The sequence below is a fragment of the Schistocerca piceifrons genome, chromosome 1 (assembly GCF_021461385.2).
Source record: "Schistocerca piceifrons isolate TAMUIC-IGC-003096 chromosome 1, iqSchPice1.1, whole genome shotgun sequence".
NCBI lineage: Eukaryota > Metazoa > Arthropoda > Insecta > Orthoptera > Acrididae > Schistocerca > Schistocerca piceifrons.
In genome coordinates this window covers 1182128591-1182145899 of record NC_060138.1, presented here as the reverse complement: position 1 = coordinate 1182145899, position 17309 = coordinate 1182128591, and positions in this window count along the sequence as shown.

Genomic DNA, 17309 nt, shown 5'->3' with positions numbered 1-17309 from the left:
CACAAGCTATGTGTAATAATAATATGCTCTTTGTCAAATTCACCGATGTCAATCGATTTTCCCAATTTAAGCCCATATCTCTGCTAGGATGATCCTCCGTCCGTGTCTCCTCTGCTTGCATACATTTGTTACCGCGTCACATGCCACCAGGAGGCATCCAACGTCGCTTTGTGCAGAGGTCATACACCATGTCTTGTTCACTGGGGGTACGTGATATTTCCGAGAGCGATCTTTCCATTGGATAGTGATACCTATATAGGTGGCAATTTTGCTGTTCTTTTAAAGCAGTGATTTACGTGCTGACATCGCATTTCAAGCTCTCCTTACGACACATTCATCCACTAAAATCCCATCATCCCCTAAGCTACATAACTACATACCAGAGTCACCTAAACGATACGTATAACTACATGGCACTCACTGCTGTTAAAACAAGCTTTGCTGTACGCCTGGACTTCGATAAAGTCCATATTCATTTGCGAAACTGCGTCGTTATTTTCTAAGACATTAATGGAATGTTTCCTGTTCACGTGTTCTAACGTATTATGTTTCCAGAATGAGATTTTCACTCTGCAACGGAGTGTGCACTGATATGAAACTTCCTGGCAGATTAAAACTGTGTGCCGGACCGAGAATCGAATTCGGGATCTTTGCCTTTATCGGGAAACTGCTCTACCAACGCATTATGTTATTCGCCATCCAGTTTAGGATTATTTTGAAATACATATAGCAATTTACTTTTCAACACATGGAAGCACTCTCATCAAATCTCAATAGGTTGTACGTCCCAAAAACTGGAATAAACTACACGGCCAAAACATGAAACTGTTTTCTACGGTTCACTTGTAGGGTCTCGTTCAGTAACTGCAAGAAATTCTTGATGCGCATATATGCGATGCCAGACAACTATTTTGGACCAGTAAGCCGAACCTACGACGCCATGTAGGAAACGGAGAAGAATACTCCGATTTCAAAATTATATAAAACCCCCTTCAGAAAAAGTTTCATATGCTATTTTTCTTCTAAAAATAAGCTTGTCTTCGAAGCCATCCGTTTATGTTACTCATCACAGACTCTTAACGTCAGCGGTTACTCTATGTAATGTGAGTATCGCTCTCTCTCTCTCTCTCTCACTCACTCACTCCAATTGTCTGTCGATCACCCACCCTCCCCAATCCCTCTTTCATCACGTGAACGACTGTACTAGACACATCGTTTCACAAGTCATTTTTACTTTCACAATAAAATTGTTTAATAACCTCTATATAGCAGGAAAAAATGTTCCCTATGTGACGCTTGATTCTATAAACAAACACTTGCTTTAAATTACTGTGAATAAAATTCAGCTCCAAACGTCACGTAAACAATCAGAGTAATTGAAACTTCCTGGCAGATTAAAACTGTGTGCTCGACCGAGACATGAACTCGGGACCTTTGCCTTTCGCGGGCAAGTGCTCTACCATCTGAGCTACCGAAGCACGACTCACGCCCGGTACTCACAGCTTTACTTCTGTCAGTATCTCGTCTCCTACCTTCCAAACATTACAGAAGCTCTCCTGCGAACCTTGCAGAACTAGCACTCGTGAAAGAAAGGATATAGCGGAGACATGGCTTAGCCACAGCCTGGGGATGTTTCCAGAATGAGGTTTTCACTTTGCAGCGGAGTGTCCGCTGATATGAAACGTTGGCAGATTTTCCCCCACATCAAATGTCTGATGCAACTGTGAATCTACACCATTTGCCCTAGGTATAAACATGGATTTTCTTGAATTACGGCGTCAACTACCAAGGATCAAACAAATGTTTTAGAAAAAATGTACGTAGTTTTTTTATGTAGAATCTGATTCTGCAATTAAAAATGGGGGTTCCCATTTGAAATTTTAAAGTTTCCTCCCGCCCCAACCCCATGGGACTGGGGTGGCAGGCTAATTTTAGCAACAGCAGATGTTCCCCTCGAAAATAATCAACTTTGGATCCTACACATTTTTTCGACTTATTCTCGTTTGTTAACTTTAAATTTATACCCTGTATTAGGAGGTAGCATATACAGCCCAGATACACTAAAAACAGAAAACAGAAACGACCAAAGCACCACACAAAATACATCAACACTCTGAGTAAACACAAATGCTACAAATGAAGATAACAAGATTAACACTAAGCAGCAAAACAAACCTGTCACAAAAACGAAAGCCAAACACAGTCACTGTAGAAATACAGGCAGATAGCATGTCACCCACATCAAATACACTCACAGGCTGGGAGAAATACTTCACTCAAATGTGTAAAAATTTAGAAAGTAACCTATCTCTTAGTGGACTAGAAAATAAAGATATTTTACATACAGCAATAAGAATAGTAACTTGTATGAAACACCCAGAGAGGGATAAAATATGTTTTTCAACCACTGAACAAACAGATAGAATGATACTCCGAACGACAGACCTTCCGACAGACCACCGTATCTTAATGAAACTGCTGGGACAGGCATGCCTCAAGGAGGGTGAAGGAATAAACAGGAAACGAATTTACAAGGATTTTTAAGGGCTCATGGGCATGTTTACTATGATCCTGAAGAGAAAGGACAAAAATGTACGTCTGCATAAAATATCCACCAGCAACATGAAACCTGTCCAGCTAAACTGCATGAGAAGTGTGTTAGTAGGGACAGAGCTAATTAAACTAATAGAGGACGAAGCAGCTGACGTGATTCCAAAGCAATAGGCTGTTATCATAGGTTCCACAATAGCAAAGACATCACTCGTGGTGACAAACATACAGATAACAGTCACACAAATTACACAAATGACACTCAGTAACAATAGAAATCACACTAGGCAGGGAACACTGGGTAATCTCTTCCATGTATGCTCAGTACTCACACGAAATGGAACCTTTCACAAATAAAATAAGGGAGATAATGCATTATGCCCGAGGCAGGTGCTTACTGATACACACTGACATCAGTGCACGCTCGAACCTCTGGCATGCCGACAGAACGGATATCAGAGGGCAGGACGTTGTAGACACAGTAAACGAATGTAACCTTTCCATGTTGAATAGAGAAGAACAACCGCTGACCCTTCTGTGGATCTGCAGGTGAAACCAGTAGCATTGACATTACTCTCGCAAATGAAAAATCAGTCACACACGTTCTGAACTGGCATGTCCTAGAGAAAGTCACACATAGTGATCACAACGTAACAGACACACACACACACACACACACACACACACACACACACACACACACACACACCAACCACTACTGGGACAATGATACACACAACACAGCACCCAGGTTACTGCTACACAAAGCAAACTGACAAAGTCTGAGAGAGGAGATCAGTAACTCATGTCTCTATACCACGCACGGTAGAATTTATTTCAGAGTTTGCACACTGACATATATGTATATATATTACAAAAAGCCCAACTGGCTGCGGTACCAGTAGCAAACGAAGGAAGCAAACAGGGAATGCCATGGTCTACAACGTTGTCGAGACTCCGGAAAGACCGAAGAGACAAAAGACGACACTATCAAAGATCAAAACCGGCACGAGAACGGGAAATTAGTCTCCAATCTATCGCCTTGCTAAAGTCAAGTATGAAACCGAACTTAAGAAGACAATGCAGGATAACTTTATGCGGCCTCATTTGGAACATAATATGTGGGGAGAACCGTACAAACTGTAGACTGACTTGTTCCAACCAGAGTGCAGATTGTAGCCCTTTCTTATAAATGTTGTCGGCAATATACTTCATCGGGGTCCATGGGCGTGCAAATAAAATTTTTATCCTCTTTTTCGTACGTCTGCACGGTGTTCAATATTTTTCAATTGTTTTCCTGGATTTTAGACTTTTGACACCTTTCTCATAGTGCTGTATTCCTCTGTCAGGATGCTTTCCATGTCGTCTTTTATCTGGAACGTGAAAATCCCGGTTTAATACCCCCGTATAGGTCTTCTGGTTTGACAACTGTCTAGTAGTGCCGCATTTTTGTGTGTGTGGATATACTCCTGTTACCGATGTCCTGTGTTCTTCCACTACTCTTCTTGAGTTCCTACAGTGGAATTCGAGTGCAATTGTTTTCTCCCCCAGTAGGTGATTGAAGTACCGACTCCCTTGTCCTTCTCATACATAGTGCAAAAATTTTCTTTTTTCTTTTTGTGAGCACATGAACTGCCTTTTTCTTATGGAAACTTGTAACCCGGTTATTTCCCTGCATTCTTTCAGAATTTTTGTTTGATTGCATTGGTTTCATCGTTTTTCTTTCATACGGCCATGTTGTTTGCAGAGACTAGAATTAGAAACACATTTTCGAAATTATCTGTTCTTGTTCCCGTCAGTTACCAATAATTTAGAATCTCCAATACTTTGTCCATTTATATATGTATGGTGAGTAGCAATGCCTGCTTGGACGTACGAAAACACTGAAGCCGTGCTGTTGACAGATGAACTAAATTTATCAATAAATAAATAGTAATACCGCACAGATGTGTGTAGTTACATTTGAAAATCAACACTCACTAATTCGCTGCTCGTGCACGGCGAGTGATTTCTACGTATGCGTGCAGTACTGAATTCCCCATGGCCTGCATTCAGCCATCCCTCAGTTTATAGGCTTATGTGCCGCTACCTAGCGGAGTACGACGCAAACCAGAATAATCTGGTATTACTGCCAACGCACGAACTTCTAACACAGTGATATGCGTCGGGAGTTGGCCCTGTACGCAGCAAGTTGGGCCAGAGAGATCGTAGTGCGCGAGCAGGATCTATGACACCGGCAACTGGTATGTTCGGCCACACTGTTCTCACAACAGGGTAGAAGGATTTGTGTTTTTAAGACCTGCCGACATTGAGGTAATTTGAGGCGGAACTAAGGCTCTGATTGGATGACAAGAATAAGGAAATATCTCGTCTTGAAAGATTCAGAGAAATGTCGGGAAACCTAAATCTGGATGACTGCCTGGAGATTCTAACCCCACTTCTCTAGAGTATGACTCCAGTGGAGTAATCACTACCCCATCCCACTGTGAGCGACGGCATTGAGGATGATGCGATGGAGAAAGTTACGCTTAGCAGTAGCTACTTTGTTACTCATCAAGGAAGTGTGTTAGAAGACAGAAACACTTAAACTTTATCTTTAACATTAGACTCATTCGAGATCGTTTCAGCAGAACATGGAGGGATAGGAGGATGTATGAAGATTGAGGATACTGAGCAGTGGCAGGGGTGGGGGTGGGGGGGGGGGGAAGTGTAATAATGGGGGATTGCGGTAAAAGGGGAAGGGATTGATGACAGAGCTATTGGGAAATATGAGCTTGACAGTAGTAACGAGAGAGCTGAAAGACTAATTACTATAACCAATGATTTACAGTTGCTAATTGTGGACACATTTTTCAAAAATTACAAGAGGAGGATGCATATATGGAAGAAGGGAGTGGAGACAGGAAGATTCGAGCTGTTTACATCATGGTCAAACAGACATTTCGAAACAAGATACTGGATTGTAAAGGAGTACCAAAGAGCTGATTATGCTCTCGAATCAGAATTTAGTGATTATGAAGAGTTGAGTTAAGTTTAAGAGGCTCATCCGGAGGAAAGAAGTGAAATGCTTGTCGTAGCGGCCCCTTACCAGTTAGAGGGCCCGCGCAACAGACAAGCAAGGTGGGCTGCCGACCTCTCTTCACGATCTCAGATCGGGACTTCACCATTGGATGACAACAACAGACTTTCCGCATAAACAGGGAAGTACTTGGTGAAAAGCCGTGTAACAGAGATCTACCTATTGGAACTAAGGTGACTAGATGTAGCACTCCGCCAAATCGGCGTAATAAGCACGCCAGCAGAGTCAGACCGGCAGTGTGTACCTACAGCTGGGACAGCTCTAGCCAATACCTACGCCGGCTCTGGCATAGTGGACACTCACAGTCGCCGTGTCTTCAGTAGGAAGTTGCATCTTTGTAATTGTGTGTTTTTTTTTTTTGATCATCAATCTACTGACTGGTTTGATGCGGCCCGCCACGAATTCCTTTTTCTGTGCTAACCTCTTCATCTCTGAGTAGCACTTGCAACCTACGTCCTCAATTATTTGCTTGACGTATTCCACCTTTGTCTTCCTCTACAGTTTTTGCCCTCTACAGCTCCCTCTAGTACCATGGAAGTCATTCCCTCATGTCTTAGCAGATGTCCTATCATCCTGTCCCTTCTCCTTATCAGTGTTTTCCACATATTCCTTTCCTCTCCGATTCTGCGTCGAACCTCCTCATTCCTTACCTTATCAGTCCACCTTATTTTCAACATTCGTCTATAGCACCACATCTCAAATGCTTCGATTCTCTTCTGTTCCGGTTTTCCCACAGTCCATGTTTCACTACCATACAATGCTGTACTCCAGACGTACATCCTCAGAAATTTCTTCCTCAAATTAAGGCCGGTATTTGATATTAGTAGACTTTCTTGGCCAGAAATGCCTTTTTTGCCACAGCGAGTCTGCTTTTGATGTCCTCTTTGCTCCGTCCGTCATTGGTTATTTTACTGCCTAGGTAGCAGAAGTCCTTAACTTCATTGACTTCGTGACCATCAATCCTGATGTTAAGTTTCTTGCTATTCTCATTTCTACTACTTCTCATTACCTTCGTCTTTCTCCGATTTACTCTCAAACCATACTGTGTACTCATTAGACTGCTCATTCCGTTCAGCAGATCATTTAATTCTTCTTCACTTTCACTCAGGACAGCAATGTCATCAGCGAATCGTATCATTGATATCCTTTCACCTTGTATTTTAATTCCACTCCTGAACCTTTCTTCTATTTCCATCATTGCTTCCTCGATGTACAGATTGAAGAGTAGGGGCGAAAGGCTACAGCCTTGCCTTACACCCTTCTTAATACGAGCACTTCGTTTCTGATCGTCCACTCTTATTATTCCCTCTTGTTTGTTGTACATATTGCACATGACCCGTCTCTCCCTGTAGCTTACCCCTACTTTTTTCAGAATCTCGAACAGCTTGCACCATTTTATATTGTCGAACGCTTTTCCCAGGTCGACAAATCCTATGAATGTGTCTTGATTTTTCTTTAGCCTTGCTTCCATTATTAGCCGTAACGTCAGAATTGCTTCTCTCGTCCCTTTACTTTTCCTAAAGCCAAACTGATCTTCACCTAGCGCATTCTCAATTTTCTTTTCCATTCTTCTGTATATTATTCTTGTAAGCAGCTTCGATGCATGAGCTGTTAAGCTGATTGTGCGATAATTCTCGCACTTGTCAGCTCTCACCGTCTTCGGAATTCTGTGGATGATGCTTTTCCGAAAGTCAGATGGTATATCGCCAGACTCATATATTCTACACACCAATGTGAATAGTCGTTTTGTTGCCACTTCCCCCAATGATTTCAGAAATTCTGATGGAATGTTATATATCCCTTCTGCCTTATTTGACCGTAAGTCCTCCAAAGCTCTTTTAAATTCCGATTCTAATACTGGATCCCCTATCTCTTCTAAATCGACTCCTGTTTCTTCCTCTATCACATCAGACAAATCTTCACCCTCATAGAGGTTTTCAATGTATTCTTTCCACCTGTGTGCTCTCTCCTCTGCATTTAACAGTGGAATTCCCGTTGCACTCTTAATGTTACCACCGTTGCTTTTAATGTCACCAAAGGTCGTTTGGACTTTCCTGTATGCTGAGTCTGTCCTTCCGACAATCATATCTTTTTCGATGTCTTCACATTTTTCCTGCAGCCATTTCTTCTTAGCTTCCCTGCACTTCCTATTTATTTCATTCCTCAGCGACTTGTACTTCTGTATTCCTGATTTTCCCGGAACATGTTTGTACTTCCTCCTTTCATCAATCAACTGAAGTATTTCTTCTGTTACCCATGGTTTCTTCGCAGCTACCTTCTTTGTACCTATGTTTTCCTTCCCAACTTCTGTGATGGCCCTTTTTAGAGGTGTCCATTCCTCTTCAACTGTACTGCCTACTGCACTATTCCTTATCGCTGTATCTATAGCGTTAGAGAACTTCAAACGTATCTCGTCATTCCTTAGTACTTCCGTACCCCACTTCTTTGCGTATTTATTCTTCCTGACGAATGTCTTGAACTTCAGCCTACTCTTCGTCACTACTATATTGTGATCTGAGTCTATATCTGCTCCTGGGTACGCCTTGCAATCCAGTATCTGATTTCGAAATATCTGTCTGACCATGATGTAATCTAATTGAAATCTTCCCGTATCTCCCGGCCTTTTCCAAGGATACCTCCTCCTCTTGTGATCCTTGAACAGGGTATTCGCTATTACTAGCCGAAACGTGTTACAGAACTCAATTAGTTTTTCTCCTCTTTCATTCCTCATCCCAAGCCCATAGTCTCCTGTAACCTTTTCTTCTACTCCTTCCCCTACAACTGCATTCCAGTCGCCCATGACTATTAGATTTTCGTCCGCCTTTACATACTGCATTACCCTTTCAATATCCTCATACACTTTCTCTATCTGTTCATCTTCAGCTTGCGACGTCGGCATGTATACCTGAACTATCGTTGTCGGTGTTGGTCTGCTGACGATTCTGATTAGAACAACCCGGTCACTGAACTGTTCTCAGTAACACACCCTCTGCCCTACCTTCCTATTCATAACGAATCCTACACCTGTTATACCATTTTCTGCTGCTGTTGATATTACCCGATACTCATCTGACCAGAAATCCTTGTCTTCCTTCCACTTCACTTCACTGACTCCTACTATATCTAGATTGAGCCTTTGCATTTCCCTTTTCAGATTTTCTAGTTTCCCTACCACGTTCAAACTTCTGACATTCCACGCCCCGACTCGTAGAACGTTATCTTTTCGTTGATTATTCAATCTTTTTCTCATGGTAACCTCCCCCTTGGCAGTCCCCTCCCGGAGATCCGAATGGGGGACTATTCCGGAATCTTTTGCCAATGGAGAGATCATCATGACACATCTTCAATTACAGGCCACATGTCCTGTGTATACACGTTACGTGTCTTTAATGCAGTGGTTTCCATTGCCTTCTGCATCCTCACGTCGTTGATCATTGCTGATTCTTCCGCCTTTAGGGGTAATTTCCCACCCCTAGGACAAGAGAGTGCCCTGAACCTCTATCCGCTCCGCCGCCGTCTTTGACAAGGCCGTTGGCAGAATGAGGCTGACTTCTTATGCCGGAAGTCTTCGGCCGCCAATGCTGATTATTTATCAAAATTTAGGCAGTGACGGGGATCGAACCCGGGACCGAAGACGTTTTGATTATGAATCAGAGACGCTACCCCTTAGACCACTTTTTTTTTTTTTTGCTCCTAGACCACTTTTTTTTACCATATGCGCCAATTTGTAATAAGAATAGAATGAACAAAGCGTATATCATTGCTAGGCTGCCGTAGCGCAAAATAAGAAATGAAAAGTTTTCTTGAGTTTTTTTTTACCATATGCGCCAATTTGTAATAAGAATAGAATGAACAAAGTGTATATCATTGCTAGGCTGCCGTAGCGCAATATAAGAAATCAAATGTCTTCTTGAGGTTTTTTTTTTTTTTTTTTTGGGCCAAGTAGTAAACAGAATTTTTTTATGGTGCACAAAAGACTATCACATCATCATTGAAGGAAGGTTGCTCTGCGAGAGAACGGAAATGTGAAAGCGAAAAAGGGAAAGAAAAAATGCCTTCTGCATTGGTGAGCATCTGAATAATATCGTAAAATTCCGACAAGTACTAAAGTCCCAGGAAGCAAATGGGATTCATACATACAGGTCACTGGCAACCTCTGCGATCCGAAAGAGTGTATTTGAAGCATTTAACCGTTAATTATGATGTTCAGCATATTTCCAAATATCCTCCTGTAGTCACAGTGTTGTCTCATTTTAAAGTGTTCAATTTCTATGTAAGAATAATAGTCGAGGAAAAGTAGCATGCCTATTCTGCTTAATAAACGATGCTGTGTGGCCCATGATCCACTTTGCAGCGTTGTTTTTTGCTCGTGGATATCTCAGTTTTTGTGGCTGAATGATCTCTAAAAGGTCTACACCACAGGGCGTCGTACGGTCTATCACCGACAATCGTTGACGAAGAAACCACGGGTATATCTTGTAATTATGTACAGTAGTATTTTTGTTTTTATTCTTCTTTCCATTGTCTAGTACTGGTTTTACCACCACAGAAATTGTTGTGCTTGTTGTTGTTGTTGCATTTGGATATTAGTGCCGACTGCAGGACGCTACAATGCTAAAGAAGTGATGGATGATGACATGCTTTTGGAGTTCTCCAAGGCGTAGGTACTGCAGTGAAGAACAGCAGAGCATGAACTTTGGTTGAGGAGGAATAGGCATCTAAGAAAACGGCAAACTCAGAATTTGGACACACAAGTTTGGATAAAAGTTTTGTACCTACGAAGATATGTGTCATAGCAGAATAAATATTTCTATTTATCGATGGAAGAGCGAAGTTTCCTGTTTATCGATGGAAGAAGGAAGCTCTAATTTGTTCAAAAAGACGAAAAAACAGGAATGTACAGGATAAAGAATCTAGGATTACAATAAATAGGAAGTGGAGGGAAACCAAGATGAAATCACTGAAAGAAAAATGTGAAGAAACTGAAAAAGAAAGGATCGTCGTAAGGAATGACATAGCATACGGATAAGTCAAAACAAACTTCAGTGAAATTAAATATTAACATTAAGAGTAGACTGGGAATTACACCGCTAATCACAGAGGAGAGAGCGGATAGGTAAAAGGAATACGCTAAAAGGGCCTAATAGGGAGAGCACTTGCCGAGTGAAGTAATAATAGAAAAAATTCATGACAGACCTTTGGACGACCTACCGTCAAATAAGGCAGAAGAGGTTGGCAACATTTCTTCAGAATTTGGAAAACCATTGGCGGAAGTAGCAGTATGTTCAAGTTGCTGTGTAGAATCTATGAAAATGGAGACATACGGCGGCGACGGCCGAAACAGTATGAAAGGGGCGCTGTTTTGGAATTAACCTTCGCTACCGGTTGCACAACGTTCGGTGCTATCAGCGTCATAGTGTCCTTATGTATAGCGTCCTCAGTATTATTGCAGAGTTTATCCACCTCTTCACATTTCTACTGCAAATGCAGGGCATGTGCTTTGTCCCATCAAGACAGGACACAAACGTTGTAATTTTCCACCCATCTCGCGTCCAACCACAGAAGTAGCTCGTAGGTTGAGGAGTTCCGCCCCCTTGTGCGAGGCTGTAATGGAAGCTAGTAGCGAGTGGACTAAGCCTCTAGAACTACCGTTTGAGAAGTCAGTTTAAGGTTCAGTAATGCCAGTGTCTTTCAATAACGTAGCAAATAACGGCACGTAGTTAGCACTGTTAACGATGTTAACATTTGTTCATTAAAATCTTACATAAAAGATTTTAGACTTGCTATGATGTTTGCATGCACTAACGCAGAGTTGCGATACATTAAAATATACATGTTCGATGATCAAAAAAGAGATACTGAAGAGGCAAAGAAACTGGTACACCTGCCTAATACGATGGTTGTCCAGAAAGTAAGTTCCGATCGGTCACGAAACCGTAGTGAAAACCAGAAACGTTTTGTTTGCAACAGTTAGGTACACCTTCCACCTACTTCTCTACATAGTCGCTGCTCCAACTTCGAGTGTTGCCGTAGTGTTGCATCAACTTTCCAATATCCTCGTCATAGAAAGCTGCCGCCTTTGGTTTCGGCCACTTATCTGCACTGGTCTGCAGCTCTTTGTCTGTGGAAAAATTTTGTCTCCAGCCAGCGGTTCTTCTAAGCAGACATGAGACTCAGGGGAAACCAATTACGGACTGTACTGTAGGTGATCAAACCTCATCGGAAAGGCTGTAGGAGCCTCTTCATTGCCTGTGCAGTGTACGGCCGAGAATTGGCATAAAGAAGGAATTGCTCGAAAGATGTGGTATGCGGGCTGCATGACGCAGGTGAAATCTCTAATCAGGTCCTCGTACTTGACGGGAGATGCTATTCCCTACGCATCTTTACGTACTCACTGTTCACAGGAAACTGAAACGAGCGAAGCGACACGATCGACGGGCGTACTAGAGACACTGCCCAACACATCTGTGGAAAGATTTACCGGATTTTTCTAGTGGTATCCATTTCGTGACCGATCGCATCTTACTTTCTGGATAACCCTCTTTCCGTATAGGGCCCCCACGAGCACGCAGAAGTGTCACAGCACGACGTGGCGTGGACTCGACTAATATCTGAAGTACTGCTAGAAGGAATTTCAACCATCAACCTTGCAGGGCTGTCCATAAACCCGTAAGACTACGAGGTGCTAGAGAACGCTTCTGAACAGTACGTTGTAAGGAATCCCAGATGTGCTCAATAATGTTCACGTCTGGGGAGTTTGGTGGCCAACGGAAGTATTTTAACTCAGAGGAGTGTTCCTGGAGCCACTCTGTAGCAACTATGGACGTGTGGGGTGTCGCATTGTCCTCTTGGAATATCCCAAGTCCCTCGGAAGCACAATGGACATTAGTGGATGCAAGTGATCAGACAGGATGCCTAAGTACGTGTCAGCTGTCCGAGTATCTAGACATATCAGGGGTCTACAATTGCACGCACACACACCACCTTTACAGAACCTCCGCCATGCACGAGTCTGTCTCCATACGTGTACACCTCTGGTGCATAAAATTTTAAACGACATTCATCCGACAAGGCAACATGTTTCCAGTCATCAAATGTCCAATGTCGGTGTTCACGGGCCCAGGCGAGGTGTAAATCCGTGTGTCACACAGTCATCAAGGGTACACGAGTGGACCTTCTGCTCCGAAAGCCCATATAGATGATGTTTCGGTGAATGTTCCGCACGCTGACGCTTGTTGATTGCCCAGCATTGAAATCTGCACCAATATGCGGAAAGGCTGCAGTTCTCTCACGTTAAACGATTCTCTTCAGTCATCGTAGGTCCTGTTCTTGCAGGATCTCTTTCCTGACGCAGCAATGTCGGACATTTGATGTTCTAGCTGTTTTCTGATATGCGCAGTACACTCGTGAAATTGTCGTATGGGAACATTTCCACTTCATCACAACGTCTTAGATGTTTTGTCCCATCGTTCGTGCACTGACTATAATACCACGTTCAGACCCACTCAAATCTTGATAACCTGCCATTAATCTCAGCTAAAGTCTATGCGAAAATGAACAAAAACCGGCTCAGTCCTTCCTTTGGTTATTTCGTCGCGTGGCACCCGATTGGATACCCGTCAGCATCTATCACAGTGAACTATTCGTTATTACTTTTGCATAACCTTCCCTTAAAACACAATCCCTCAGTAATATTATTTGCGAAGAATGTTAGTTCTGCATTAGGAACTGAAGATGAATAGCCTTCCAGTCCATCTTAGTTTAGCCTTTTAAGTCCAGTGCGATTTAAAATTCTCTATTTCGCAGATTACATTTTCAGGAGGATCGAGTACTCGTCGGAGAATCCTGAGCTGCCAAATGAGCTTCCCCGAAAGAGGTCTATCCCGTTCGGAGTAAAAGGGATTTAATCCCGCGGGAGACGTGGGGTACACAGTATCGGCTCGCACGAGCGAGAGCGAAACGTTTTAGAGAGACGTTTCGTTTTAAACTTCATAACGGTACATTTCTCCCCGAGATGCTCTTCGAGGGAAATGAAATGTTATGCAAAGCGAGGGACGGTCCGGGCAGCACCTTCTCCGCAGGGCGGCAACTAATTTAGCGGCGGAAATTTCGATGCAAAGTCACGCAGGGCTTCTCCTTCATTTGTATTCGCGTTTCCGCGCGTATTTGGATAGCAGCGTGGGTACTGCGGCCGCCCGCCGGAGTGCTTTCACGCCGTGGCGATGCTGCTGCGGTCGTGTCTCTCTACTGGCGACGTAGGTAGCAGGCAGGGCGAGTCACAGGTGAAGTCCGAAGACCTGCTCGGCTGTACTGAACGCGTGTGCAGGCAGTAGTAGAAATGTGGCTCATGGTCTTTTAACCACGGTAATATATCTCACAAGGGAACCTCCCCATCGCACCCCCGTCAGATTTAGTTATACGTTGGCACAGTGGATAGGCCTTGAAAAACTGAACACACATCGATCGAGAAAAAAGGAAGATGTTGTGTGGAACTATGAAAAAAATAAGCAAAATATAAAAACTGAGTAGTCCATGAGCACGATAGGCAACATCAAGGAGCCTGTGAGCTCAGGAGCGCCGTGGTCCCGTGATTAGCGTGAGCGGCTGCGGAATGAGAGGTCCTTGGTTCAAGTCTTCACTCGAGTGAAAAGTTTACTTTCGTATTTTTATTTATGATCTGTCCGTTCGTTCACTGACGTCTCTGTTCACTGTAATAAGTTTAGTGTCTGTGTTTTGCGATCGCACCGCAAAACCATGCTATTAGTAGACGAAAGGACGTTCCTCTCCAATGCGAACCGAAAACATTTGATCCCAAGACCATAGGTCAACCGATTCCTCCACAGGAAAACACGTCTGATATATTCTATACGGCACTGACGACGGCGTGTGCTTCACATGACAGGAATATGTTGTCGACCCACCTAACTTGTACACTTGGCGAATGGGTAAAAAGATTCTTCTAACCTGCCCGATACTACGGCGCAGTTACCTCGCATCGGACGACAGACGGAAAGATAATAATTGTCTGAAAACAAAAAGTTAAAATTTTCACTCGAAGGAAGACTTGAACCAAAAACCTCCCGTTCCGCAGTCGCTCACGCTAACCACGGGACCACGGCGCTCCTAAACCCCGAGTATCCTTGATGTTGCCTATGTTGCACATGGACTACTCAGTTTGTATATTTTGCTTATTTTTTTCATAGTTCCACACAACGTCTTCCTGTTTTGACGATTGATCTGTGTTCAGTTTTTCAAGGCCTATCCACTGTGCCAACTTATAACTAAATCTGAGGGGGGTGCGATGGGGAGGTTCCCTTGTCAGGGATGACTCCTGATCTCGAAGGAACCAAACCACGCCCATAAATTATAAGGGTTGTATGGGAAAAGAACCGCACAACATTATGTGCTGAATATGCCAACAACAATGTTTTCTACATCTACATACACACGATATTTGATCAAAAAGTAACAGGAACTTCTAAATTCGCCGACTTCAGACTTAAATTTTTGAATTCTTTTATGTTAATGGCACATGTTTCTGATGTATGTTTGCATTTTCAGCTGTTTTGGATATTTAGTTTATTGTTCCCGGTCGAAAATGTTATACGAGTTTTCGAGTGCTCGGCGAAGTTTTACTTTAGAGAAAGATGAATCAAAGATTTTGCATTAAATTTTGCTTAAAAATGGAATAAAGTGCAGCAAGAAATGTTGAGAGTAGTTTTTCATGAATGTACTATGAATAAGGCAAGAATTAATTGGTGGTATAAACATTTCAAAGAAAGTCGATTAGATTGGACGCACTAGCACATCACTTACAGTCGACAGTGTGGAAATAATGAGGAAATTCGTTACGGAAAAAAGCCGATCCACCTTCAGAGAAGTTGCTAATGATGTCTACGTATCCTCTGGCATGCAAATTTTTCGGATTTTGTGGGTATGAAACGTGTAGCAGCAAAGTTTGTTCCAAAATTGTTGAATGTGGACCAAACACGACGTCACATAGACATCGCCCAGCATTAGCTGAATGAAGCCGATAACGATCCAGAACTTCTAAAGAAGCTTGCAACAAGTGACAAGCTTTGGGTATACGGGTATGATGTCGAAACCACGGCTCAATCGTCGCAATGTAAACTGGATGAAGAGTAAAAAAAAAAAAAAAAAAAAAAAAAAAAAAAAAAAAAAAAAAAAAAAAAAAAAAAAAAAAAAAAAAAAAGAAAAAAGGCAAATTCCATGACGTATGAATGTTCTTCTCGTTGTTTTTTTTCGATTACAATCAGATATCGCATCATGAGTTCCTACCTTATGGTCGTACGGTCAATACGTAATACTACCTGGTATTTACACGCCGTTTGCGTGAAGGACTGCGAAGAAAATGACCAGAACTGTGGTCAGGTCACAAGTAGAAATTGCATCACGATAGTGCTACCGCTTACATTTCAGTGCTTGTTCCCTGTTTTTTTGGCAAAAAAACCAAACCATTATGTTGCCTCAGCCGCCTTGTTCGACCGAAATGAGCCGCTGCGAATTATTTCTGTTCCCGGGGTTGAAGATAGCCATGAAATAACGTCGTTTTGTCACAGTTGTCGAGAAAAAAAGAGGAGGATTTGAAAACCGCAATGAATAGTGAGCTCCAGGAGTGATTCCAAGATTAGAAAAAACGCAGGCACAAGTGTGTTACGTAAGGGCCATTAGTTTGCAGGGTACAAAGTTTATGTTGATGAATAAATAGATTTTTTAAGAAAAATGGGAGTTCCCGTTATTTTTTTATCACATCTGATACGTCACTTACAATCATATTGCGCATGGTAGTGGGTACCGTGTACCATAACCATTCTTTCTCTTCCCTATTCCACTCGTAAACTGTACCAAAGGAAAAAATTTTGTCTGTACCCCTCGGCGCGAGGCCTGATGTCTCTTATGTTTTCTTCGTGCTACTTACGTTAGACATATGTTGCTGGCTGTAAGATCACCATTTGGTCTACCGCAAATTCTGGTTCACTAAACAGTTTCAACAGTGACGGTAAATCGGTCTAAGTCCTCTTGCAAAGTCGACAATGGCCGGCAATTCGATCCCTTGTTAGGATCTTCTTCGCGATTCGAAGGGCATCCCTGACTGTTCTGCCATCCAGAGACACCTGCGGAATGCTGAAGAAAATCTAAACAACGGGATCAAAACGTCTACCTCTAATCCCTGACACAGTACTCGTTAAAGCCTGTGCTATGGTAAGTGAGCGGGATTCACCTTATGAGAAAGGATTTTCGCATAGATATCGACTGCGTGTACCTGAATGGTGGCAAATCAGACTTACATCCACTCTGTAATAACAATGATCCGTCAAGTAAGTTCGAAATGCAATCACACGTCAGGATGGATCAAAAGCAAACTAGAAGATGCTACCAACGTGACAATAGTACGGTCGCCAGCCTAATTAGGCATTAACTGAGTTTCTTCCCTGTACAAGTTGGTATATATTCATGCAAAACAACAAGTTGTAACACTGCATAATATAGTAGAATTTTATAACCAGAAAACTATTGAACTGATAGTTTCACGTTCTCTACTGGTATGGAAAATCATGAACACATAACACTACACTATAATGTTTACTACAAAACTTTATACTGTCTATTAATCTGATTACAATCGGGTATAGATTACCCTAGAAATTGTACTTTCATG